The sequence below is a fragment of the Rhinolophus sinicus genome, chromosome 17 (genome assembly GCF_057876585.1).
Source record: "Rhinolophus sinicus isolate RSI-liver-muscle chromosome 17, RSI-T2T, whole genome shotgun sequence".
Taxonomy (NCBI): domain Eukaryota; kingdom Metazoa; phylum Chordata; class Mammalia; order Chiroptera; family Rhinolophidae; genus Rhinolophus; species Rhinolophus sinicus.
In genome coordinates, this window is record NC_142517.1 from 1128969 (window position 1) to 1151794 (window position 22826).

Consider the following 22826-nt stretch of genomic DNA (forward strand, 5'->3'; position numbering starts at 1 on the left):
GAGGAAATCGTCAGGACCTAGGGTCAGGCAGAGCTCACAGACCACATGCCAAAAGCACGATCCATAAAATAAACTTGGCTTTCTATGGTATGTTGGACCTCACCGAAATTAAAACTTTCTGCTCTGCTCCAGACCCTGTGAAGAAGATGAAAAGACAAGCTACAGACCGGGAAAAATATCAGAACACCTCATGTTCCACAAACAGAATACATAAGCAATTCTCAAAACTCAACAATAAAACAAACAATGTAATTAGAAAATGGGCAAGAGACATGAAGAGGGTTTGCAAATGGAAGAAGAACACATGAAAAGCACTAGCCATCTGGATAAAGCAACCTACAACCACGTGACACACCACTGTCGACCTATGACAATGGCCAAAACAGAAACCAGTGACAACCCCAGATGCTGGTGGGGACGGAAAATGGTGCAGGACTCTGAGAAACAGTCTGGTAGCTTCTTACGAAGTAAACGCAGGCACTTGTCCCAGAGAGATGAAGATGCACGTTCCAGCAACTTCGTTCACAACGGCCCCAAACTGGGAACAGCCCAGATACTCCTCAGTGGCCGGACAGCTGGACTGTGGCCCCCCCATGGCGTGGGACACTGCGTGGTGACAGGAAGGAACACACTACTGACACACGCAGCGACCGACCGGAGTCAGGCTCCGGGGAATCAGCCAAGTGACAAAAGCCAGTCCCCGAAGGCTACACATGGGGTGGCCATTATGTGACATTGTTGAAAGGAGGAAATGACAGGAACGGAGGACAGGTGAGTGGTTGCCAGGGTTGGGAGGGTGAGGCTGTGACCACAAGAGCCAGGGGAGCGAGCCTGTGGAATGCTCTGGATCCTGCCTGTCTCGGGCCGACGTCCTGGTGGTGACGCTGCATAAAGTGAACACAGTTCCCTCGCATCACTTCTTACAGCTTCACGTGACTTGACACGGTTTCCAAATAAAAAGCACTAAACGCAGGCAGAAGGCACAGGACCTGTCTGTACTGCAGGGCCCGGGCCCGGAGAGCGCTGGCTCCCTGCAGGCCGGGCCGAGGCAGGACGCAGCGGCAGTGACAGTGACAGTGGGAGCCCCAGGAGGGGCCCGGCTCTGGCGGAGCCCACCCGGTCTGTGCAGCACGCCGTGTTTCCTGCTCTTACATATTAAAGTGCTCAGAAAGGACACGGAAATGTCTCACAGTAGAAAATAACCACGCTGTGCCCAGTGGTGGGACGTACGTGCGCACTGAGAATGGAGCCCAAATCGCTCGCAGAGCAGAAGCCAAGACTTCCACTTCCCACAAATGCCAACTCTTGTACCAAAGGTTATAAAACAAAGCGAGGGAGCGAATGCAAGACTTCAGAGCACGTCACGTAGCCTGTCCTTTCATTCTGAAAGGCACCTCTAGAGCCCGAACTAAAAAGACGGAATTAAAACCCCATCTGGAAGAAAATTCCAGGAACGGCCAATTAAAGAAAAGCTTTATTTGGTAGCAATACTCAAACGATTCCTTCATTTTTCAGGAGCCCCTAGAGCAGGAAGAAGATGTACTTGGGGGCAGTGGAGTGGAAAGACCATCAAGCTCGGCATCCAAAGACCAGGGCTGACGTGTGACTTGGTTGCAGTCATAATGCCAACTTTCTTTTTTAAATGAACTAGATAAGCTGATTCTAAGGTTTAGGTGGAAAAACAAACAGGTCTGAATATTCAGGAAAAGCTCTGAACTAAAGGAGCAATGAGGTGGGGCCAGACCCCGACAGGCACAGCGCCCACGGCTCACGGGTGGAGGATACAAAGTCGCACACAGGGAGAGGGCGCATGCAGAATGACACTGTTAGGTGAGGTGACACTGCAGTCAGTGACGTACGGCTGCTTCTCTGATGAGCAGCGGGGCGGGGTGGCCACGGGGAGATGTGGCCCACCCAGCAGGCTCGCCCGCACAGTGCGGTCAGCTCAGCTCCGATCTCCGTGGGTCCTTCATGGCAGGACTTGACTGGCAGTGCTCCACTTGTTAGGTGGTGAGAGGTGACTGGTCACCGGGGGTGGTTTTCCTTACGCCTTTGTGGAGGCTTATGTCGTAAAGCCAAGGACGAAACATTTACACGAACCACGTTCCCATCACCTCTGACTACTCCTTGTCTCTATGGAAATAAGCTGCACCCATCCCACCCCTTCTCCACTTCCCCTTCCCGCAGGGAAGAAAAATACACAGAACGTGACTTACTTATATTAAAGATGCACCAGAATTTGAGTATTATCTGTTGTGCTGGTAAAAAGTGCTATCTTTAGGAAGTCACTAAAAATTTACAGATTAAAAATGTTTGAGACAAACAGTAACCTTGATTAAAATTACCAGCAATTATTACTGACTGACTGCACTTTACTCTCAAAAAGGATGGTTTTGGGAAAAGTTTTACGCACATTCGGTATCAGTGTCACACGCTGCAAATTTTAGAAAGGAGACGAGTCAGTGGCGGCGATGCCTGTTCGTTCTGTGCTGGAGCCCAGCCGCCTGCAGACGGCGACGTGACTCGGGGGCACAACTGTGAACGATGACGTCAGGCGAGCGAAGCATCAAACTATTATGGTGTTTGAAGGAAAAGGATCAAATATCAACAACTTCATCCTGGGTGATAAGAGAACACACTTCATGGTTTGTGTTTTGCTTTCAACATTAGCTAAACAAAGTAATCATCACGAAAGTGTTCAAAACAAGCAATTTCCAATATTTTACAATGAAAAGTTTCCTTTCTAGAAAACTACGTAAGGAATGTTCAGTTCGGTTACCCTTTAGCGATTTTTCTACACATGGAGCAAGACATAATATAGCTGAAATAAGGTTCCTGCATTAACTTTAGCAAATATATTTATTCTAGTGAAAAGCAGCATAGAGGAATGTGGAGCCATCATCAAGAAAACCCCTCCTAGCACTAATAAGCAGTTGTATCAAGGCTGCAGGATACTAGGTTAATCTACAAAACTCAACTGCTTTCCTATATGAGTCAGGAACAAGTAGAATTTGAAATAAAAACACATTACTGTTTACATTAGCACCCAAGAAACTGAACTATTTAGGTATAAATCTAACAAAACACGTGCAAGGCCTATATGAAGAAGAGCACAAACGGATGAACACAGTCAAAGAACGAAATAAATGAGAGAGAAGCCACATTCACACGTAGGAAACGCAATACTGTCAAGATGTCAGTTCTTCCCAGCTCAATCTAGACTCAATGCAATCCCAACCAGAACCCCAGCAAGGTATTTGGTGGCTACTGGCAAACTGATTCTAAAATTTACGGGGAGAAGCAGAAGACTGGAATAGCCAACTCAGGACTGAAGGAGGAAAACAAAGCTGGGGGGCTGACAACGCCCGACTTCCAGACTTGCTCTACTGCTGTAGCAATCAGGACAGTGTGGTCTGTTGAAAGAACAGGCAAACAGGTCCATGGAACAAAGGAGAGAGTCCGGGAATAGACCGACTTGAACACAGTAACTGACCCTGACAAAGGAGCAATGGCAACACAATGGAGCCAGAAGTTCTCTCCAACAAAGGGTGCTGGAACCACGGGCACCCACATGCAAAACGCGAACCCAGACACAGACCCTACACCCGTCACAGAAACGAACTCAAAGTGGATCACGGGCCTCAATGTAAAATGCAAACCTCTAAAACTCATAGGAGAAAACACAGGAGAAAACCTAGATGACCTTGGATTTGGTAATGATGACGTTTTAGGTACAACACCAAAGGCAGGACCCATGAAAGAAAGAACTGGCAAGGTGGGCTTCATTACAATGAAAAACTTCTGCTCTGTGAAAGACAGGGTCAAGAGACTGAGAAGACAAACTACTGACAGAGAAAATATCTGCAAAAGATGCGTCTGATAAAGGACCGCTACCAAAATATACAAAACACGACACGATAAGAAAACAGACAACCTGATTAAAAACTGAGCCGCAGACCTTAACAGGCACCTCCCCGAAAAAAGCATGCAGGTGACAAACAAGCACGTGAAGATGCTCCCATCACGTCACCAGGAAAACACGAGTACAAACGACGGGACAGCAGCACACACCCACCAGAATGGCCCCCACCCGGGACACTGACAGTACCAGGCGCGGCGAGGACGTGGCCCCACAGGAAGTCTCACTCACTGCCGGTGGGACGGCAGGTGGTGCAGCCACAGGAGGACAGTGGGTGGTTTCTTACCAAAGTGACGTCCCCTCACCTTAGGACCCAGCGATCACACTACTTGGTATTGACCCAAAGTTGCTGCAAACTTACGTCCACACAAAACCTGCCCACGGACGTTTACAGCAGCTTTATTCATGACGGCCAAACCTGGACCCACCCGGATGCCCGTCCGTGGGTGATGGATAAACTGGTCCATCCAGGCGATGGGCTGTTATTCAGTGAGAAAGAGAAATGAGCCACGAAGCCATGAACAGACACGGGGAACCTTAAGTGCATATTATTACTAAGTGAAAGAAGCCCATCTGAGAAGGCGTCCAGTTCTGCGACATTCTGGAAAAGGCAGAACTGCGGAGACAGTGGGAGGTCAGGGGTCGCCAGGGGACAGAGGGAGGGGTGAGGAGGAGGAGCACAGAGGGTGCTCAGGGCAGTGACACGCTCTGTATGACACTGTGACAGTGGGCACACGTCACTGTACATCTGTCCAAACCCACGGGAGGCACAGCACCAAGAGGGGCCCCTGGTGTAAAGTGTGGGCCCTGGGTGATGACGACGTGTGTGTCACTGTAGGTCCATCAGTTGTAACAGAGGCCCCACCCGGTGGGGACGTTGACGATGGGGGAGGCTGTGCCTGCGGGGGTTTCAGGGGGTAAATGGGAAATCCCTGTACTTCCCTCAATTTTGCTCTGAACCTAAAACTGCTCCAAAAAACTTAATAAAAAAGCATAGTGAAGCATAGAATACCTACCACATTACGTGGGAAATGTGATGAGAATGGTGACACGTGTCAAGGACAATTAGCAGACAGCAAATGTGACGGGCTGTGCTCAGATCGCTGACACTGGGAGGTGATGACAGAGACAGAGCGGGGAGCCAAGCAGACAGACACCGGTACTCTTGCCGGCAGACGATGAAGGGGGCTGGCGGTGTCTCTACTTGTGGGTGCAGTTCCCCTCCCCCCCATTAAAAAGGAAACGTGGAGAAGAAACAGCACGTCATCGTGGGCAGCGCTGGGGCAGAGCTTCTCCCGGTGGCTGTGGGTGGCCGCAGGTTTGGGAGTGACTGTGGATGCAAATGTGTGAGTCTGTGTCGCCTCACCCTCCTCACCTGCCCCCACACCGCCTGCAGCAGGTGCTAAGCCAACACCACAGCCCCCGCCCGACTCTCTTCTTTCTCCCCCAATCCCAAGAACATCTGAGGACCTGCCAGCTGTTCCCCCAAAGTCAGCGCCAAGCACATCGGCCTCACCCCGCCCTGTGCCGAGCGCCAGCCACCTCGCGTCCCCCCAGGGCATGATCGTCACTCCCTGCACTGCAGCAGGGCAGCCTCATCAATGTCCCTCAGACCCACACCCACTGGCCACCCCCACACTGATCTGCAGTGCTCCTCCACCCAGGCGTGTCACCCTTCACCTTCCGTGCACGGTGCCGTCTGTCACCTGCAGCCTGGCTGTCCCTGCTGTGGCAGCTCTCCCAGGGGGCTGCTTCCCAGCTGGTCCCCACACCTGAGCAGACATACACGGCCCACTGGCAGCTCTCCTAAGGACAACTAGTTAACAGTGGCCCTACCCCAGGGGCCACCTGGCCCAGAGGCTGCACGTGCTGCTACAGCTGTCTTCCCGAAACCAAAGCCACTATCCTCTGAGAAGCACCACCACACGGGAGGCCCTGCCGGCTCCTGGACTGGGGACACCACTGCCAGCCCCTCCAGCCCCTCCCTTCTACACCCACGGCTCCAATGCGGGTTGTGCGTCGATCTCTGCAGAGGGAAAGACGTGACTTTATCCATTTTTCCTAATTCATAATTTTTACTGAAACGTGCCAACGAGGTGGCAGCTTGTCCAAATACAAATGAGCTATAGTTACCCATGGAGACCTCACGGAAAGCATGGAACCTGTCGGCTGTGCCAGGCGGCCTCAGCACCGGGGGCACCCTGGGGACCAGCCAGGCCAGCAGCGTCCCTGTCAGACAGAGGGCCAGCAAGGACAGCTGCCCAGAGAGCGGGGCTCCCAGACCTGAGCTCTCCTGTAAGGCCGCACGTGAGCCCCATAGGGCCGGGCTCCCAGGCTCGTGCTGCTGGAGCTGTGGCCGCCTCCCGGTCCCTTGCCCCGTCCTACCTGCTGCCCGCCCTTCCCAGCAGGCTGAGCCCCCAGAGGGCAGCCTGGGAGCTGGTTCTCCGTGTTCTCAGCACTCGGCAGGACGCCTCCCGATGGCAAGGTGTGGATACCCCATCTGGAGGTCCCCAACGAACTAATCATATCTTCACCATCACCTGTGTCATGCGGCCGCTTTACTGGTTTTCTTTGAAATAGACCTAAACTTGGCATGATACTAAGCCACCTCTCGAGTTCTTAAACCAGAAACATTTGTAAATAAAGCAGCTTTAAATTGTGACTATTGGTACAAGTCACGATGAAGGAGTGTCCCCCAGCAGCTATGACAAGTGTCCTTTTTCACAGGTTATGAATCCCTTGCTTGAGGTCACGCTCCCCTGGAAGCCCCACCCACTGATCTGTGCCCGTGGCCCACGGGACAGCCATGATCGGGGTGGGAGACGCCACCGGGGTGACAGTCCTGGGTGAGCCTGTTTCACCCTGTCTAGCTATGGCCTCGGGCAATGTCTTCAAGGGCTCTGAGCCTCGTTTCATTGGTGACGCTCACGTCTCACGGGTTGGTGGGTCTGCGGAAGGGGGGGGTGTTCACACCTGCGTGTGGCACCTCCGTGGAGCACCTACATGGAGCACCTAGGTGTAGAACCTGTGTGTAGCACCTACACGCAGCACCTACATGGAGCACCTGCATGGAGCATCCCCGTGGAGCACCTGCGTGGAGCACCTGTGTGCAGCACCTGTGTGCAGCACCTGCGTGGAACACCTGTGTGTAGCACCTGCGTGGAGCACCTGCACACAGCACCTGCACGGAGCACCTACACGGAGCACCTTCAAGGAGCTCCTGCATGCAGCACCTGTGTGGAGCACCTACGTGGAGCACCTGCGTGGAGCACCTGCGTGCAGCACCTGCGTGGAGCACCTGTGTGCAGCACCTACGTGGAGCACCTGCACGCAGCACCTGTGTGGATCACCTATGTGGAGCACCTGCGTGGAGCACCTGCGTGGAGCAGCTACGTGCAGCACCTGTGTGGAGCACCTATGTGGAGCACCTGCGTGGAGCACCTGCGTGGAGCAGCTACGTGCAGCACCTGTGTGGAGCACCTATGTGGAGCACCTGTGTGGAGCACCTGTGTGGAGCAGCTACGTGCAGCACCTGTGTGGAGCACCTATGTGGAGCACCTGCGTGGAGCACCTGCATGGAGCAGCTACGTGCAGCACCTGTGTGGAGCACCTATGTGGAGCACCTGCGTGGAGCACCTACACGGAGCATCTACATGGAGCACCTTCAAGGAGCTCCTGCGTGCAGCACCTGTGTGGAGCACCTACGTGGAGCACCTGCGTGGAGCACCTGCGTGCAGCACCTGCGTGGAGCACCTGTGTGCAGCACCTGCGTGGAGCACCTGTGTGCAGCACCTGCGTGGAGCACCTGTGTGTAGCACCTGCGTGGAGCACCTGCACGCAGCACCTGCACGGAGCACCTACACGGAGCATCTACATGGAGCACCTTCAAGGAGCTCCTGCGTGCAGCACCTGTGTGGAGCACCTACGTGGAGCACCTGCGTGGAGCACCTGCATGCAGCACCTGCGTGGAGCACCTGTGTGCAGCACCTACGTGGAGCACCTGCACGCAGCACCTGTGTGGAGCACCTATGTGGAGCACCTGCGTGGAGCACCTGTGTGGAGCAGCTACGTGCAGCACCTGTTTGGAGCACCTGCGTGGAGCACCTGCGTGGAGCACCTGCGTGGAGCACCTGCATGCAGCACCTGTGTGGATCACCTATGTGTAGTACCTGCGTGCAGCACCTGCGTGGAGCACCTGCGTGGAGCACCTGTGTGGAGCACCTACGTGGAGCACCTACACGCAGCATCTGTGTGGACAACCTATGTGGAGCACCTGCGTGGAGCACCCATGTGTAGCACCTGCGTGCAGCACCTGCATGGAGCACCTGTGTGGAGCACCTGTGTGGAGCACCTGCACGCAGCACCTGTGTGGAGCACCTGCGTGGAGCACCTGCACGCAGCACCTGTGTGGATCACCTATGTGTAGTACCTGCGTGCAGCACCTGCGTGGAGCACCTGTGTGGAGCACCTGTGTGGAGCATCTGTGTGCAGCACCTGCATGGAGCACCTGCACGCAGCACCTGTGTGGATCATCTATGTGGAGCACCTGCGTGGAGCACCTATGTGTAGCACCTGCGTGCAGCACCTGCGTGGAGCACCTATGTGTAGCACCTGCGTGGAGCACCTGCATGGAGCAGCTGCATGCGGCACCTGCATGCAGCCAGTGCGCCTGTGTGTTAGCTGGCATCAAAACTAGCGCGGGGCAGGGCCTACGTGGATAAAGCCACACAGTCATGCTTCTCCATGTCCCTAGTCACGTGTGGCTGTTCCTGGTAAATCAAAACTTCAGGCTCAGATGACACAACAAAACACTGACACTGATTTGAAGCGCTAGATGGTGTGCGCTCGTGAACTGTGCCAAGCTGTCTGCACGTAGTCCCACAGCTGTTGCTAGGAAGCTTGGCGATTCATAGTCGCAGGAGAATCACAGGAATTCCTAACGAAATGTACTTTCAAAGTCATGTTTCAGCTTGCCCTTTAGCCTCAGCTTGTGGGCTCTGTCTTTAATCACACGACGACCACAAAGAAGATGGAACAACAAAGCCGAGTTCCGTTGTCGTCGGGACGACGTACAACAGGAGTGAAGACCACATTGAGGCAGAGTTGACTACAACCAAATGATTAGGCAGCGAACAAACTTCTACGTCACTCACGGTAAAAGCCCAGAGCATTAAGAGTTAGTCACATCCAAAACCGTTTTTGGTAAATGAGAGTTCTAGATACATAAAATCTACAAGTTTCTGCACATATTTAGTTATTTAACTACACTTAGCATTGAAATAAACAGAATTGAGCTGCTGGGAATGTTCATAAAGCACGATCAGTACACCCCACACACACGCACACACCACATACCACACACACATATCACACACACACACCTCTCCCCATGTGCACACACACATATGCACACACACCCCTACACACACACACACACACACGCATAACCGTAAGGAACAAAGCGGGGCCTGGAAAACGCCGTTAAGAGGCATAGATTCGGATCAGTGAATAGACTGACGCAGCGATACAGAGTGATGAAAACACAACAAGCAACTTCTCTGGGGTTAAAACCACCAAACAGAACTGGGCTTTGTGCCCCAGCCTCGTCCTTCACCACCACCTCCTTGCTGAGCCCCACTGAGGACCGGTGGAAAGGTGCCTCCTATACAGGCTGATATGCTTGGTCAGCTCTGACCCAAGCCCACTGGATCCCCCCGCACGTCTCAGGGGCCCCAGGGGCCCCCATCAGAAGGCAGCCCCTTCCAGATGAACCCCCCGAGGGCACCCAGTGACCTCCCTGTGCCCAGTCTCTCTGGATATTAGAGCCTTGTTTCTTTTGCCAACCTTTCAACAGCCTACTAAAGCTAATAATATAAAGATAAGTACCCGATTTAAAAAACGGTAGATGACTATGAACAAAATTCCTAGAAGAATAAATGCAACGGCTTTAATAAGTTTATCTTTTAAAGTTTTGCCTCATTCACTAGTAAGCAAAGAAAGATATCATTTGTCAAACTGACAGAGTGAAGTCACAAGTTGGCTGCAGTACAGGGAAGAAAGGGGTCACTCTTTCTGGTGAACAAACCCACGCCTGTTGCAGGGAGTGCCCTTGGCCTGACTGGCCCCTCCAGGCTACGTCCAGACAGTAAAACTACCCCAAGACTCCGGAGTGGCTGCAGGGACTGCTGGGGTTATACGGGGTATCAGAGCTCCTGCGGGTACCCGGGCTCAGCAACCAGCGACGGGCGAGCAGTTGTGCACCTCCTCCTGCGTGCGCCTCTCCCTGGGGACCCTGTGAGGGGACCCAAGGCCTTCTAGAAGCCAGGCACCATTGCGTTCCTGGCCGTAACATTTGTTGTTTCCTGATTGTTACAATAAACATTGTTTCCACAGTGTGAAAAACTGACTTCCTATGTATTCTAAGCCATCCCCCTGACAGGCAGACACCAGGCAGACACCGTGCTCTGCTGAGAACTCGGAAGTTGGTCTGGAAAGGAGCATCTGAAACCCACACCCGTCTCATCGGCCGTCTCATCGGCCATCGGCACGGAGCAGACAGACGCTCTGGCTGACGTCACACTTTACTGCACACCCTGCAGACTGCACAGTGTCAATCTCAGAGACAGCGCAACTGCCAAAATACAGACGGAACGAATGCCTGCTGGGTAGAGGACAACCAGCGGATGTGGGAGCTGGGGAAGGTGCAACAGCTCAGGGCACCCGGGGCAGAGTGGGGAAGGGTGGGAGTGGGGTCCAGTCCCGTGACTGAGGTTGATGCATGGCGACTTTGGGCAGGCCACTCAGCCCCCAAGCCGCCACAAAGTGACAATGCCAGGGCGCTGACACAATTTTGCAAACGAGGCAGCCGCTCCGGTTACCACTGTAATGCACCCCCTGCTCTAAGCACGTGCTTTGCAGTGAAGCAACACACAAAAAGCAGCACGCGGGGCCTGACACGGAGCAATCCCTGAAGCTCACGGCCAGATTGTCCAATGGGCCCGTTCTCTCGGGTGTTCCGCCTCTGGCAGGGCTCCGGAGGATGGGGACGAGGGGCCCCACGAGGAGCCACGGGTGTGAACGAGGCACAGCCCCGGCCCCGCTGTGGGCCCTGGTTGCTGGGCGCTGTCCACCCCCGCAGGCTGCCAGCCCAGGGGGTGCCTCATCTAGACAGTCAGGACCCCCAGAATTGGAGCTTTGGTCAGGACGAAGTGGTGAGCTAAGATGGAGGTTTGTCCCCCATGGGGGTGCTGTGTGCCCCGGCTGTGGACGCTGCTCCCAGGCCTGGCCACACAGCCTCCTGTGTGCTTCTCCGGATTCCCTCTCACCCCCCCACTGTGGCACGAGGATGGGACCCCCCAGGGAGACTCCAGAACCTTCTGCTCAGGAGGGAAGGAAGGACCTGCATCCTTGCCTGACTGCTGGCGCACGGGGCTTGCTTCCTACTCGGTCACTGCCCGTCTGCTCCTGTCCCCTCACCCCGTGTGTGGATGCGTGTGGTCACGCACAGCCCCACGTGTGTGCACACGCTCTCTCTCCTGCTGCAGCCCGCCCCCAGCCCAGGCCTGAGCAACAGCGGCCTTCAGAACCGGAAACACCATTGGAGTGCCACCAGAATGAGTGCCACCAGCTCAGCGCCGGCTCCAGAGGGGACGCTTCGTCAATTCCACCGTTGTAACCACAGCTTGTCCTTCCAAATGGACGCACTCAGAATGTTGTACCCACGCGGGCTCCACGTAACTGAAGTCCCCTTTATCTGAGAAGCACACCTCACTTTCTGGAACCCGAGGAAAAGGTAGCCCAGTGAACTGCATTTCCCACATGACCACCAGCAGTTACACTAAGAACAGGCAGTTAGGATCCGACCCATTTCCAGGGCAGTTCAAGTGCAACCTCACCATCTAACGCTGCACGTCTGCTCAGAACTCAGCGGCTGAGCTGGCGCGGCTCTGCCTCTCCCAGGACGCGCCCCACAGCCAGCAGCTCCTCCGGGGAGCAAGGTCCTCCCTGTGACACGAAGACCATCCCCACAAGTGCCATGGGATGCACCCAGCCGGGGCCTGCTATCCGTGAGCTGCTGTTCACAGGCAGCCAGCGACTTTCCTGGCCAGGCCCTCTCCCGGCAGACACGGCTCCTTCCGTTCCTGCCCCTTCCTCCCTGACACACATAGCACGGAAGCCACATGTCACACAGATCCTCCCCTCATGCACCGAAGGGAACTTCAAGGGCCTTTTCCAGAGTAAGTGCCAAGTCTGAAGGCTGGGGTTGTTCCTCTGCCACTACCATCCTGTCACCTACACCTGTCCTGTGCACGCCCAAATCCTTCATGCCGGTACACAGAAAGCGTTAATGGGTACTTGTTGGATAGACGAATGGAAGACGGATGGATGTGTGGGTGGATAGATGCGTGGATAGGTGGGTGGGTGGATGTGTCAATGGATGGAAGATGGATAGATGGGTGGATGGGTAGATGGGTCAATGGCTGGGTATGTGGGTCAATAAATGGGTAGATGAAGAGATGGGGGTTGGGGTGGACAGATGAACGGATAGGTGGATGGACGGATTGGTGGATGGATGGATGGATGGATGGATGGATGGATGGATGGATGGATAGATGGATGGATGGATGGATGTGTGGATGGATGGATGGATGGATGGATGGATGGATGATGGATGGATGGATGGATGGATGATGGATGGATGGATGGATGGAGGTGTGGATGGATGTGTGGATGGATGGATGGATGGATGGATGGATGGATGGATGGATGGATGGATGTGTGGATGGATGTGTGGATGGATGGATGGATGGATGGATGGATGGATGGGTGGATGGATGTGTGGATGTATGGATGTGTGGATGGATGGATGTGTGGATGGATGGATGGATGGATGGATGGATGGATGGATGGATGGATGGATGGATGTGTGGATGGATGTGTGGATGGATGGATGGATGGATGGATGGATGGATGGATGGATGTGTGGATGTATGGATGTGTGGATGGATGGATGGGTGGATGGATGGACAGATGAACACCACCTCACACCTCCAGCTCTAAGCACGCTCTGCACGTGCTCAGCGAGGCAGAACCAGGAGGAAGCCTTGCATGGCCGCCAGGCCCCTCCCTCGGGTGCTGCCACACCCCCACGGCCAGCCCGTCCCAACTCTGAAGGTCAGACAGCACGAGATCTCCACTGCTCACCCTCCAGCAGCATGGCCTGGGCCTCCCTTTCTGCACAAGGTCTGCTCACCCCATTCGCTCCCCTGTTCTGGACACATGGGACCCCAGCTGCAGCGCCAGCACAGTTCAGAGCGGTCTTCACAGGGTGTGCGGGACGACTGGGCACAGATACAGGGTTATCACACTTGGGACAAAGTACTCAATGGGAAAGCCCTTAATCTAGAAATACAACACGGGGGGGGGGGGGGCGAGGGGATCTTTGCATCTCCCCCCATCCCCTCCCACCGCTGCTTTATCTGCAGCAGTGCCGTGAGTGAAAAGGTGCCAGCGGCCAGGGAAGGCAGGCACGTGGAGTCCACCTGTCCCCAGCCGTGCGCCTCTGGCCTCGGGAGGCCGCTATCAGCCCGACAGCATGTCTGCTGTGTGGGGGCCTGGTCAGTATTCCCACTGCACGTTACTCTTTTAGCCCGAGTTTCTGATGACAAAGCGAATCCGTCTGGGGCTTAGGCACAGTCAGCAGCCAAGGGAGTGACTGTCACTGCACGATAACTCAGGAGTGACGGAAGGCTACTGAAGCTGACAGGACACCTGCTGCTATACTGTTCTCCACAAGCAATAAATGTGAAAAGGCTCACACTACCCCAGTCTCAGGGAAAAGCCATGGCACGTGACCGCGGCACCTTAAGATTATACAACACGGAAAGACTACGTTGCACCTCTTGTGAAGCTTTGCCAAGTTGGTATAAACAGGGAGACAGTCTTAATAAAACTTATGATCTTTAAGGCATTTTTATCCATTTCAGACATGGTGCATATTGCAGATAAGAACAGGTACTAACATATAACATGAAGCTGTTCAATAACATTCACTGTGAACTTACAGGAGAGGCCAGTGAACACAATGCACTTAAGGCAGGGCTTCACCGGTTACATTCTGTACAATCTTAATTTCTCCAGACGTTGCTCCAAAACGGCGCCATATTTGAGATGTTTCCCCACTGACGGGTGAGATTCCAGACCCCGTGAGGACGACATGGGCGTCTACGTGCAGTGGGACTGACACAAATCATCTGAGTGACAGTGACTTCCAAAGGGGTGACGGCCGAAGGATTCTGGCACTTCTCAACACTTCCCCCAACTTAAACGTCCAGTGAGGAGGGGCCAGGGAAGAAGAGTGACAATTCTAAGCTGAGGCTGTTTGACCAACATTTCTTACCGTTTTCCTTTTGCCTTTGTCTTCCTTCTCTGCTGCTCGTCTTAGTGCATCTTGCTTTTTTAAACGCTTAACTGAGGAAACAAAACAAGCCAACACTGGAAGCTGAGAGAATCACAGAGCCGTGCTGTGAGTGCACAGGAGTCTGGGTGGCGGGGCCCCCGGCACACGCGTCCCCTCGGGGCGGTGCCCTCTGTCCTGGGCACACAGCAGGCGTGGTAGCCATAAGGGTGTACGGGCCCTGAGGCCCTCGCCACTGCAGACACAGAACCTACCAGGCACGGCCGTGTGTGTGACAGGAGCGAGACGCTGCCTTGCTAACACTGCTGCCTTCCGCGTCCGTCTGCTCCTTCAGGAGCCACACCAACAACTGGGGCTCACCTGCCTGAGGGAGGGCTGCTCCTGCCACAGAAGCCCCTAACGACGGTGTCCCGGTGGAAGCCTGGGGTCCTGCCGGCTGGGGGCACAAGGTGACGCCAGGAAGAGAGGTTCACGGAAACCTGGGCAGAAGCACCTCGTCACCTAAGACCTTTCCACGAGTTCATGTGTGTCAGACACAGACAGCAAACCCAACACCTTTTAAAGCAACAATTCATCACCCAAAGCCCGTCGTTCGTCAACTTTATAGGCATGGACAGCGTTTGAATCTGGTGTTAGGAAAAAATACAGATTTTAATGTCTTAAAACATTAAAGACTGAAATGACCCGAGTGCTGACTGGAAGGAATTTGCTCTCCGTGTTTTTGAAAGGAAATATTTTCACGAGCTTGCCACAGCCTTCGTGTGTTCAGCAGGAAGAATGCTTTTCGTGTTGGGAAGTCACTCCTGGAGAGCGGCGGCCGCGGCAGCCCCACGAGCAGCTGCCCGCAGCAGAAAGCTGCTGGCGCTCACCGCTGCACACTTCTAAGGTTTCACACGCAGCGCCTGAAACACACGCTCAACGTGGAAGCTTACACGATCTCTACACACATTTTCAAATCTCCTCTCTAAGCCAGTCCCTGTGTAAAATTGTAGAACATGCCAACAGAAAAGAGAAGCCCTTTAAAAGGGAAACACGACGTGAGGGGCCGGCCGGGGGGACATCCGCTCACCACCGGCCCCAGGCGCACCCCACACCGCCCTAACGCGCCCGCCTGCCCGCCCTACGTCTGGGACGAAACCGAGTCACCTCTCCTCTCCGCACGCCTCCTGCGCCTCCTTCTGTGCCGACGGCCCGCGGTGCTGAAGACGCGCCCCATGGCCCAAGTCCCAGTGACGAGCGAGGCCATCCAGCCAGCTGCCAGCCCGCTCTCATTCTGTGCCCCTCGTCACTGTGAACGGCTTCAGCAGCGGCCGCTGTGACAATGGCCAGCCCCCCGCCGACACGTGGGAGCCGCCCCTCCTCTGCTGAGGCTCATTCATCAAACCGGAATCAGGGCGGTCGCCAACACCACCGTGACTTCCAGCACACCTTCCAGAGTGACATGTGACAGTTACCCTTCAATGCAGTCACGGACATGACACTGCCAGTCGAGAGGAATGACATGCCCGGGGCTCCTTCCAGGGAAACAGGAGTCTGCCCAGCAAACACACAGTCTTGTCTAAGGAACACGCCTTCGTCACCTTTACTACCGAGCTCCTCAAGTAACGCCATAGAAGTGTCACTAAGGGGGCACAGTGGGCAAAAGTACCTGCACAGGAAGGGCTGACACGCCCCTCGCAGAGGCCCAGCGGGGCCACCGGCCCTCCATGCCCCTCCTGACTCCATCCCCGGGAGCCGGGCCCACTGCTGCCCCCCTTCCTGCACTACAGGGGTACCACTGGCCCCCGACACGCCAGGCTCCCGCCGGTGGAGCAGACCCTGACCCTGTACACTTGCCACCCAGCCTGGGGACACCCACACACCATGCACATGCACAGTGCCAGTGCCCGCCCATCACTCGGGCTCCAGCACGCCTGCCTCACGCGGGCACAGCCCTCAGCATGCCCTTGTCCCCACGGGCACAGTGGCCCGACGGTCGGACACCAGCACGACCAAGACTTTGACTTTTCATAAGCTTATTAGTATGATTTAACCACATCATCAGTATTAAATTCAAAATTCTGCTTTCTTGAAATAATTTAAACATTTGATCTAACTATAATTTACATTTTATAAGTTACTTTTAATAACTAATTTTGAAAAAGTATTTTCTAAAAATGTGAAAAATTAGTATGTGTTGCTTTGTTGTTTACTTAAATTCACATTTTTAACAGAAATACATTCAAATTCTGTATATTTTAAATTCTATTACATCTTTTATTTTAAATCCTTTGCATCAAGGGCCAGGCAGTAAGTATTTTAGACTCTGTGGCCATGTCTCTGCTGCTTACAAGCTCTGCGAGGCTGGAGTGGCCCTGGGGTTGAGGCGGGGAAAGAAGCTTGGCAAAGTCTGCCCAGTCTGTGGATTCCTTTGGGAAGCAAACAACTCCTTTCTTACAGCTTCTAAGCTTGTGAGCTGGGCTTGGGGGTGACAGTGACACTCCCTGGTGTGGAGACAGTCCTGCAGACCATCCTTTGAAGCCCCCTCCTCCCTGAGGGTGGGCCGTGCTGAGGACGTCAGCACTGGGGGGACAGAGCCCACAGCCCACCCTCAGGGAGGAGGTGGAAGATGGGGGCAGGACAGAAAAAGGGCGGCCTGAAGAGGAAGGGAGGGGAGCAGGCGTCCACGGCCGAGGGTCCCCCAGGTGAGTGCGGGGGGCGGGGAGAGCTCCCTAAGCTCTGCGGCTGTGGCCGGGAGCCCCTCTTCCACCGCTGCCATGCTGTCCCTGTGCCCCAAGGCCTGGTCTGAGGGGTCCAGGACGCCCCATTTGGCCAGAGCAGCACCGGGACAGCACAGGCCGACACTCGGGACACCTTCGTGCTGCACACGCCTCGCACAACTCCGTCCCGACAGCGGCCTGGACCGGCATTCCTGCTGGGGCCTCGGGAACCTGGGGCTTGGGACCTGCCAAGTTCAGTGCACATATGCCCCAATAGAGATGTTCAAAAGTAACCACGGGGATTAATTAGAACCAAGAAGCCCTGAGGAAACTATGGAAAATGAAACCACAAACGGTCTTCAAGTATTTTAAATAAGAAACAAAAAGTCTCCTTGGACCTCTTTCAGAATACAGTCACTTATTGCCTTTAAAAACTGTGTTTAAGGATTTCACAGGTTTCTTTATTAATTATCCCCTTGCCGTGCAGCAAAGCGCATTAGGGACCTAAGCACGGAGGTGGCCACGCACTGTGACCAAGCAGGCTGGGGACAGAGGGCGAGCTGCAAGCTAAAGCCCGGAGCGGTGAGTTGACAAGCTGGGAAGAGTCTGCGACGTCAGGGTCCCACCCCTCCAAGGAGACGGACGCTGGAGCACAGAGCCGCTAGGACTGGGCCCTGGTCTCCTGACGATGCCCAAATCAAGAAGAAACAATTGGAGAAATGGAGCCAGAACTTCTAGAACTCTCTCATCCATGAGAAAGAGCTTGACACTGTCAGAGTCTTGCACAGTCCAGACCAAATACGGATTTTAAGAAAGGGTGGATGGTGAAAAGCTGTCAGGATTCCAGCTTCTTTATGATGAAATTATTCTGGGGAAATAATGCTTAAAGAAGTCAGATGAAAATAAGAAACATCTCCTCAGCTGCTGGAGACTCACATTTTTAAAAAATAAACCTCTATGGTGTCCTTCTCTGTGTTAGGGTTTCATTTGGGTTTGGTTTCTCCGGGAAGCTACGCTGAATCTCTAATTTACCCGCATTGGGATGAGGTGGCAAAGAGGCCAGGCTGTGCCCGGGAGCTGGCTATGCTCTCTGCACCCGGGACCCACAGGTACGGCCCTGGCTGGAACCACTGCCAGCTGAGAACAAGCTGCCATGGTGACTTCCTGTCACAGGTTTCCTACACACTTCCTTGAAACGAGAAAATTAAAGTTTCTCCATCTCCATCATAATCCTGACCCAAAAGGGACATTTTACATCAAGATATACCCCACTGTGTAACAAGTATATTCATAAAAAGGAAAGTTAGCAAAGTGTGTGTATACACCCACGTTTTACACTCCCACTGCGCTAAGCCACCACGGCTCTACGTCACGGCCGAGGGCCTGGCCACGGGCGCCCTTCTCAGGCTGCCATCAAATACGACACTGCTTGGAGCACAAGTGCACTGACACCACCCCCAAGAGATATGCTGCCAGGAACACTTATTCTGGGGTGACAGTTAATAAGAGACATGACGAGGTCCCCTGTGGTCTGTGCGTCTGTCTGGGGCTACGTGTGCCATGTTCTCAACGGAGGCAGTTGTTCCTGCTGTGCTTTCTTAGAGTCTGTGTTTGCCCATTTGGCGCCCATTTGTCACAAGGCAAATTATATTAACAGCTTCTTTTCCCTGATGCTCTGCCATTTGGGAGCCGCAAACCCAGGGACAGACCACCCTGCCCCGGCCAGCCAGTGCTTGGAGACGGAAGGCTCAGCGAGAGTGTGTGCTTCTCCTGCACACAACCCTCCCCACCCCAAAGCGAACGCTCACGCACCAAGCCAGCGTTTCCCGTGCCCCAAACCAACCTGTGCCAGGTGCCAGGCAGCTAGAGACTACCAGTACAGCCCAAAGCCAGTTGCACGCTGGCGCCCAGCCTGGCCACGCCTGTCCTGTGGAAGCCCCAGTCGAGGCCCTCCCCTCACCCGTTTCTGCGTCCTGAGCAAACCTGGAGCTCCCTGTGTGGCGTGTGGTGTGTGGCGTGGCCTCCTCTAGGGAAGTGAGTCACAAAGTCTTCCTTCAATGGCACGGGCACTCCCTGGTGTCACGCAGGCATCTTCACTGGCCAGCCCGAGGGTGCCCGAGACACCAGGGTTTGACAGCACAGAGTCCCCCAGGTTCCGCTCACAAAGGGCACGTGACCGTCTCCACCCGCAGGACGAGCTAGTGCCCTGCCTGTCACACTGTACAATGCTACGTCACACAAAAAGTCCGACAGCCATGCCAGTGACAGCTCCTAAAGTGAGCCCTTGTTTTTTCCCTCATCAAAGGACAACCCGATGCACAGTGAATCTGAGCATAACAAGCGCCGTTATTTTTCGCTTTCAGAAAATCCGAGCGATGGCGACTCCAGCGGCTCAGGCATGTGGCCTGGGGAGCGGCTCTCTCAACACACATTCGTGTTCGCGTCACGCCACAGGGTCCCCAGGTTCATGTCCTGACTCTGTGTCTGTCATTTCGTTTTCTTTCATTCATGAGAACCAAGGAGCCCACAGAGAACAGCTGTGACCGGATGCACCAGAGACAGCTTCCAGAACTATTAAATTGACAGTTCATAATTGAGAAAATAGTTTAAGGCTCTTTTTCCCAACTTTAAAATTACATCGGCTTCCGACTTCAGCTGTCACGTCTTTGAAAGTTAGTAACTACTGAATTCTAGGAGAATGTCACAAGTAGCCACACCACATTGAGCATCTGACATCCCTGGTATCTAATTAATTTTATTTTTATCTATGTCCTCAGAATAAAGATTCCAAAACTTAATGTTCCTAGAATAGTCCTTTAGGATGAAACTCTTCACAGCTATTTTTCTCCTCTTACAAGAAGAAAAAAAGGAGTTTATTCCTTTAGAATTCTAAACTCTAAATGAGTCACTCATCAATTATTTACATGACTGACACATCAGAAATCACACCACCACTTAACTTAAAGTACCCGGGATACGTCTCAATGAGAACGCAGTGAGGGGTCACTGTCTTCCCACCGGTAGTGACAGTGCCACCCCGTGCCAGGGCCGCTGAGCGCCCGGGGCGTGTTGCTGAGCTAAAGGACACTGGCGTCTGTTTGCAGGGAGCCTGTGCTCTGACGAGGATGGGAAGGACACCCGACACTGAGTGTCTAGGTGGCAACCGCCCTGTGCTGCTGAGGGAGGCTGTGAAGTGGCCACGACGAAGCAGAGAGGCCGCAGCTGAGACCCCAGGGGGGGTGCCCTGAGGGCAGAAGGGCTGAGACCCCAGGGGGGGTGCCCTGAGGGCAGAAGGGCTGAGACCCCAGGGGGTGTGCCCTGAGGGCAGAAGGGCTGAGACCCCGGGAGGGGTGCCCTGAGGGCAGAAGGGCTGAGACCCCGGGAGGGGTGCCCTGAGGGCAGAAGGGCTGAGACCCCGGGAGGGGTGCCCTGAGGGCAGAAGGGCTGAGACTCGGGAAGAGCATCCTAAGGGCAGAAGGGCCAAGCCCCCATGCAGCGCCCAGCAGCCCCCAGAACAACCAGCAGAGCGAAGGCCCTAGAGGGTCAGCTCGTGAAGCATCCTGGGCCAGTGCAAGGATGTGGTGGTCACTCTGGCCAGGGCTTTAAGCTGGCCGGGCCTCGGCCCTTGAGGAGGAGGAGCTGGGGGGCAGCGCTGACACAGGGAGACAGAGCAGGGCACGGAAGGATGAGGCGAGACATAAGCGGACCCCGGGTGCATTCTAACCCCTCGCCCCCGAGGGCCTGTGTGTGGGGAGTAGACAGGACGGCCAGCTTTGGGCCTGGCAGCCGGGAACTCGGAGCTGCTGAGAGAGGCTGTGTGGGCGGGGCCGTCAGAGGGAGGGTTTGCCGTCTGAGGCTCCCCCAGAGGAGACGCTGGGTGGAGCCGGGTCTCCGTGTGGACTCACTCACTCAGAGGTGAGAGTCCTGGGGCCTGGAGAGGCTGGGGCTGACTTGGAGGTGCCCTGGGAAGTGTCCGCTGCGAGGAGGTTAGGGAGGAGAGGAGGGCAGGGAGCTTGTGACACAGCAGCCACTGAGGCAGAGTGCACTGTACGGGCCTATCAGGTGAGCTCCCACGCACAACATGTGTTTAGCTCACTTAAACCTCACCAATCTCAGGAGAGGGGACTGAAATGACAGCATCAGGGCAGCCTGGGGTTTCACCACACTCAAGTCTTTGTGAGTGGAGTTGTGCAGTGTACAACCTGCACAGCTGTACAATGTGGCCATGAGTACAGTCCAGTGGTAACCAACCCGGAGCCGAGAGCAGGTCCCCTTGTCCAAGACCTGCTCTCCTCCTACTCGCCAGGAGACCTGAGGCAGCTTCTGGCCCTCGTGGCCCCTCAGATTCCTCATCTGTGCGACACAGATGATAATGACAGCACACACCCTGGGCTTGCCGGGGAGATCGAGTGAGGACAGTGTGCAGGACACAGTGGCCACCTGGGCGTCAGCTGCTGTTACACCGTCAGCACCAGCCCTTTATGAAGACGAGCCCGAAACTGGAGAGACTAAGTGGCTTGTCTGAGGTCACACGCCAGGAAGCCGCAGAAAACAGGGCAGAATCCTGGACGCTCCGAGCTCTTCCCTCTCCTAAGTGCTACCCAATTAAAGAAAAACATAACGACTCAAGTTTACTTTTTGTAGTATGTTAAGATCCCCTACAACAGTAAGTCAAATAACAAATGCATAGTTCTTCAAATGAACGCTTTCTGTCTTCCTTCTTCAGGCGGTCTCCCACAGAGCAGGTAAGTGTGGTTTCCAGTCTCCGTGCAGCGTCCTGCCACTCAGTTAAGGTCATGAACTCAGTTAAGCTTTGTCCATTTTCTTCCAAAGTGACTTTACCAAGGAATTCTGGGTTAAAATAAAATCCTACATTTCTCAAATAAGTATAGTAGGTGTTGCATTTGAAAGAAAAAAACAAAGAAAGAGAACAAAAGGCACTGGACTTGAAGGCCCAGTGATTCTAACAGCTCAATAGTCGAGAGTGACCTAAGGCAAGGAAGCAGCCAGGCGGCAGGTGACCCACGGGTGGGGAGGTGGCCCATGGATGACCCAGGTGGCACACAGATGAATGCTGGCAGCAGAGGACAGCTCCCACGTGGGAGGCCGGGCCCACACAGGGAGAGCTCTGGCTCCTACTTACAGATTGAGGGAAAGTTGGAAAGAAATAGTTTCAAGTCTGAACGGCAATCTGAAACTAAACTAAATTGATAGGCACCGCTGAAACAGATATTTCTTTTAAAGATGAGCTGTTGAATCACCTTTGAAAACAATGCTGACTATGACATTATTAGAAACAAAGCAGAACGTAAAGGCAGCTGGTCCTTCAAAGAGGACAAGTGCTCATTCTAGACCAGAGAACCGGGGGCTGAGCTCACGCGGCCTAACCGGTCCCAAGGTTTGTAAAACTGGGGGTGTGCAGATTAAAGAAACGGCATATCCGTGTGTCTGCACAGGAACGTACAGAAAGGACGGAGATGCTCAGATCCGACTGAAAACGCCAATAAGATGAAACAGACACGGGACATGACAGCTGGACGCACTGGGCACAGACCAAGGCACGTGGTGGGTCCCAGGGCCGTGACGCACCCGCGGGACACTGCCAAACAGGACAGAAGAAGCTTCCCAGAGATGAAGAGCCTCATGTGCCACCGATCGGACACTCGTGCGCACTGACAAGGGGATAAACAGCATGAAAACGCGTGTTCTCAGCAGTGTCACTGACACCCATGAATGAGACGCCAAAGGGCGTCCAGACCAGAGCAATGGATGACTGAGGCGATGGAGTCAG

General features: G+C 54.3%; 1 protein-coding gene across 10 annotated transcripts in view; it reads right to left on the reverse strand.

The window, feature by feature from the left end:
• The window catches only part of ADARB1 (adenosine deaminase RNA specific B1), a 117522-nt gene that overhangs the window by 37267 nt on the left and 57429 nt on the right, over window positions 1–22826 (reverse strand). The window contains exon 1 of one of the 10 annotated variants that reach the window (XM_074323225.2): window positions 2414–2590. The exons of the other annotated variants lie outside the window; for them this stretch is intronic. The gene's annotated coding sequence lies outside the window, so the exon portion shown is untranslated. Of the gene's footprint in view, window positions 1–2413; window positions 2591–22826 lie in introns of those variants that run through there. 10 annotated transcript variants of the gene reach the window in all.